This window comes from Natrix helvetica, assembly GCF_964273705.1.
Source record: "Natrix helvetica genome assembly, chromosome: 5".
In the NCBI taxonomy this organism is placed as follows: domain Eukaryota; kingdom Metazoa; phylum Chordata; class Lepidosauria; order Squamata; family Natricidae; genus Natrix; species Natrix helvetica.
This window is the reverse complement of record NC_138551.1, coordinates 80,238,517-80,244,516: the sequence shown is the minus strand read 5'-3', so window position 1 is coordinate 80,244,516 and position 6,000 is coordinate 80,238,517.

The window sequence follows — 6,000 nt, the reverse complement described above, 5'->3', positions numbered from 1 at the left end:
CAGGATTACACACAAGAAACACTTCCCATCAAAATATTCTTAGCAAAGAACCAATTCATGTCACCACACTATCCCCATATGTTATCTCCTAGAATGATATCTTATTCAATGTATCTTTGGCAGAGGTTTGTTATCTGGATTGCCAAGCTATTGACAAAATGTCATTTGGCCGTGTTTCTCAACCTTGGCAGCTTTAAAATAGGTGGATTTCCACTTTCAGAATTCCCCAGCTGGCATGCTGGGAGTTGAAGTCCACATATTTCAAAGTTGCCAAGATTGAAAAGCACTGCCCTACCTGTTCCACTTAAAAACATCTTTGCTGGAGAAGAAAAAAGGGCATCCGAAAAGGAAATTAGCCAAAAATAAAGAGAGAAATAAAGGGAGATGGGAAAGAGAAACTTGGGAGAGAGATACTCAAAAAATCTATTGAAAGGTGAGAGGGAAGATACGGAAGAAAAGATATAAGACACATAAAAAAGAAGAAAAAGAGAAAAGAAAATTTAGAAATAGCAGAATAATAGAATGATTTGATCCAGTAGAAAGAGAGATTGTTAACAAGGTAAAAATATGCTTTAATTAGAATGTGTGGGAATTATATTAAGAACCTTAAGCTGATAATTATGTTATGTTGTATATAAAACTTGAAAATTGAAACTTTAAGATTCATATTGCTAATGGAAAATAGATGGAAAAGAAATGATAAATTGTTTATTTTTAAAGAGAAAGAAAAGCTATATTGTTTGTACATGTTAAAAACTAGAAATTGGAAAACAGAAGAAAAGTAACACTGCTAAAATTGGAAATAATGGAAATATAATGTAAAATGAACGATGTTTTGGTGGGAATGTTAAAGGGGGGAATTTGAACAACACACTGTTCACAAAAGAAGTGGTGTTATGTAACAAAAATAAATAAAAAATTAATTAAAATATATACATCTCTGCCGGTGGGTCTGCTGACTGAAATGACCATGTTGCTGATAAGATAAACTACCAGGCCATTTCTAGGAGTTATCGCGGTATCTCTGAAACACAGGTAGTCTAGTGCTCAAATTATAATCATTTGTTTAATGACCTTTCAATGCTACAACAGCACTTGAAAAAAGTGACTTATGACTGTTTTTCATATTCACGATTGTTGCAGCATCCCCCTGGTCACACAATCAAAATTCAGCTGCTTGACAACGGGTTCATATTTACGATAGCTGCCATGTCCTGGAGTCATGGATCACCTTTGACGAGCTTTTGACAAGGGGGTACCAGAGTCACTTAACAACCATGTTAACAACTTAACATCTGCAGTGATTCACTTAACAAATATGGTAAGAAAAGTCGTAAAATGGGACAAAACCTCCTTAACAAACGTCTCACTTAGCAACATAAGTTTGAGGCTCAATTGTGGTCGTAAGTTGAGGACTACCTGTATTATAAAAAAAATAAAAATAATGTTTATATTTAAATATAATTGTAAGCGTTCCAAATATCATGCAGAATTAAATCAGAGTCCAAGGCAGAGCTATCCTTAAAGTTCCAATTTAATAAGACAGACATGTTGGCACATCTGTGGAATCCCAAATCTGAAACTTCCTGGGATTCCACCCAGTTGAAAGTTCATGATCTTATACCCACACCCATAAATCCATCACATGGTCCAATCTTCCTCGGCCACGCTGGCATCTCCACCCAGCTGGTTCCGGTCAGGTGCAGAGGTGCGGAGACAAAATATGACCTTGGCTTCTATAAAGGCATGACAACAACACATTCCACAACTCTACTCCTTTCTATTCCCCCCTCCCAATTACTACACTAATGAAACAGCATAGGGAAATAATAGAAAGTGTGGCAGGCCAAAGATCCTAAAAGGAACATAACTACAGTAGGCCAGACAATAATGATAATGATGTATGCCAAAGCATATGTTCATAGCAACACACCAAGGATTATCTGTATAAATAAGTGATACCAGATAGTTTGAAGTTTAGCACAGACTTAAAAGTTCAGGAAAGAAAGTGTGCTACATAACCAGTTGCTCCAAAAGGCCTATGCTGGGGTATTTAAGAAATTCCTTGTGAAAGAGAAGACATAAATTAGTCAATGTTTCTTTTTCAGTAATTCTCTTAATATTTATTCAATAAAAGCCTTTTTGGCATTTCCCTCTGGTTTGAACTATTCCCTGTATCTGAATGAACCTGCTGGCTTCTAACTGGCCACCAGGTGGCAACACATGATGATAAATACTAAATAAATCAGGTACGGGTAAGTTCTTCATCTATTGAACTGAAAGGCCAATTGCCGATAATGGTTGCCTGAGAATGTTATAGTTTACAAAAGTAAACATTTACTGTCTGTCCTTTGAGAAAAACTAGGTTAGGAAAAAGACATCACAAGAACTATGTTGACTATGGTTATGTGGAGGAAACGTTCATTGAGAAAAATCTATGTAGTGGTTAGGAGTCAAAAATTATGACACATAATCAACCAGTCAATCATAACATCCTGAAAGCCTGTCTGAGCTTCTCGCTTACATCAAACATGGGGAATATTGGGTTTCCTTTTTAATCATCCTGTATTTCCCAGCTACACTGATGTAGTTAAAACAATTGTTGCATTCCTTCTTCAAGCCATCTTGATAGGAGGGGGGCTGCTGGGGTTTGCTGGGGTTTGGAGAACCCCCAAATCCCACTCCTGGCTGGCCACACCCATCCCACCCCTCCCAGGAGTCCCCCATGCAGCCTGTTTTGGATGCAGGTAAGTGACGGGGGCGTGTAGAGCTCGAGGAGGGCAAAAAATGGGCCTACCGGAAGTTTGGGAAGGCCGGAAACGGACTCGTTTTGAGCCTCCAGAGAGTCTTCGGAGCCCGGAGAGGCTGTTTTCGCCCTCCCAGAGGCTCGAGGAAAACCTCTGGAGCCCGGGGAGGGCAAACGCGCCCTCCCCCACCGTGATGCAAGAGGCCAACTAGGCCACGGCCACCACGGCCACGCCCACCCAGCAACCGGGCAGAGAACCCCTTATTAAAAAATTTTGAAGCCCTCCCCTGCTCGATACTCTCTAAATTCACATAATGTGCTGATATCTCCACAGATTAAAACATAACAAGAACAGCTAGTCACTCCTGCTTCATTTTAATTCTGAAATCAGAAGTCAAGATTTATAGAAGGCTGAAACGTTTGGAGGTTTCCTCCCTCTGATAAGGTAACCAAGATGATGCTTGTCTCAAAGCCAGGTCTGAAGCCCAAGGGACATGAGTTCAGAAAGTAATCCAATAGGGATTGGATGACACTCTGTTGAGTATCTTGTTCAGGAACAGAATGTTGGCTGTTGGCCATTTTGAGTTACTCTTGATCCAAATAACTTCAGAATTAAATTCTTCAGAATTTAACCAGTTATTATTTTTGGGAAAGAGACTGGGAAGGCATTTCTGGAGTACTATTGTTTCTTAATTCTATAAACAATCCTGCCATATAGAAAGTTGCACAATGTTTTTCTGTAGTAGAATTAGTTCTTATCAATGTTAGATCACTTTTTACTGTAGTTCAATATTTCTAAATCTAATAAGCTTTGACCAGAAAGAATCAAGACCAAGTTGTTGCTGAATAAGTCCATAAAATATTTCATTGATACTCCTTAAATTCAACAAAATTGGTACACTTGTACCCATGAGTTTTCCAAATTATTCCTTCATTGCATTGAAAATGTAGATTTATTAAGGAACATCTTGTTTTAAGCCAGGTGTAAACTCAGTTAATTATTCTTTATCCAACAAACCTTGTTAAGTTTATCTCAGTTTAGCAGAATACTTAAGCTCGGTCTTTGTAGATACCTGTAACATTTTCAGCCCTTAGAGATGGGAAAAGTTGGGAAACATGAATTAAATTTCTTAGAATATCATATAGATAGGGCATTATAACAGAATCGTGAAAGCTTATCAAAGCCCCTTTCCATATCAACAAATATCTATACCAATCGAAGTAGGAGTTGTCTTCTTTGTCATGGGTTTATATATATATTCACAGATATCGTTTCTGAAACAGTATTTCTCTGCTAAAGCTGGATGCCGAACTTCCTATACCAGGGGTGTCCAAACTTGGGAACTTTAAGACTTGTGGACTTCAACTCCCAGAATTCCCCAGCCAGCCGGCTGGGGAATTCTGGGAGTTGAAGTCCACAAGTCTTAAAGTTCCCAAGTTATACAATACAATACAATAGTAGAGTTGGAAGGGACCTTGGAGGTCTTCTAGTCCAACCCCCTGCCTAGGCAGGAAACCCTATACCGTTTCAGACAAATAGCTATCCAACATCTTCTTAAAGACTTCCAGTGTTGGGGCATTCACAACTTCTGGAGGCAAGCTGTTCCACCCCTGTCCTATACACAAAGGAGGTAACATGAAATAACGCATATGATCTCTGGATCTCTGCTCCCCATGACTTAATTACAAAAACAGAAGCTTTTTCAGTTTGCTTGAGAGTTGAGCAGTGGAGAAGGTTAACAGCTGTGATGCAATCAACAGAGACATAAGAACTAACCAATTCTCATTTCTTAATCATATTTGGATGTGCAGGTAGCCCCCAACTTAAAACCATTCATTTCCAGAATAAAATGGAAAATGCACAAATATATCCTGGTGTACAAAAATTAGCACTCACTCCTCTGAATGAATGAAATATTTTAGGAAATATTTAAAAAGGCAGAATATTATATTTCCCCAAAGGAGAAACATGCTTTTTGAAAGCAGCCCCCACCTTTTTTTTTAATAGCCCCAGCAGGACTGGGCCAGCCTATCCACAAGACAAAAGACCTTTAGCTCCAGGGTGATGAGATTAAGACATGGCCCATCAGGACATAATAGGACCATTCAGCAGAAGACACAGAGCTCACTGCATTGCACAATCTCCCAAGGACACCGCATCAGAGTCCAAGCTTCAATCAAACTTATCTCAGACAAACATGACCCCACATGGACCCATGGGAATCTGACACAGCCAATAGAATACATGTTCTTGCACAGGAATAGGAAGCTCAATTTCAAAGCACAAGAGAAGGTATAAAAGCCACCCACTCTCAACCCCATGTGGTCAGCTTCCCAGAACCACCCATGTGCTTCTGCTTTATTATTAAACCATCTTCCCAATCAGTCTCCATGTTTCCAGTGTTGTTGTTTTTCACTTGGCTCTGTCTTTCTGGGCGTATGTGCATAGAAACATGTTGCCTTCGACTTCTGGCTGACATCGCGGCGGTATCATACGTGAGGAATGGATCTCCACACTCCGACGCCAAGTTCTCCTTGTTGGAGGTCTCCGAAAGGAGCTAAAGCCACCCTGTAGAGTTGTGCAAAGTTCCAGGGGTAAGAAAAAGTAAACCAAGGAACTATAAGGCATGGGAAATAACAGGAAGTCCTTGACTTATAACCACAATTGAGGCCAACATTTCAATTGCTTAAGCTAGGCAGTTGCTAAGTGAGTTGCACCCCATTGCAACTTTTTCTGCCATGGTAGGTAAGTGAATCAGTGCCGTTGTTAATGAATCCTGAGGTCATTAAATGAATCTGACTTCTCCCACTGTATCAAGCCAGCTGGAAAGGTTACAAATAGCAACAGCAATAGCCCTTAGACTTATATACTGCTTTATAGTGTTTTACAGCCCTCTCTAAGCAGTTTACAGTCAGCCTATTGCCCCCAAACAATTTGGGTCCTCATTTTACTGACCTCAGAAGGATGGAAGCCTGAATCAACCTTGAGCCTGGTGAGATTTGAACTGCCAAATTGCAGGCAAGCAGGCAGTAGAAGTAGCCTGCAGTGCTGCCTTCTAACCACTGCGCCACAGCGGCTCATAATCACAAAAGGCGATTACATGACTCTGGACAGTGCAAATGCCAGTGACCAAGTGCCAGAATTTTGATCACATGACCATAGGGGTGCTGCAACAGAGGTAAATGTGAAAAACAGACATAAGTCACTTTTTTTCAGTGCCGTTGTAACTTTGGCCAGTCACTAACTGAATAGT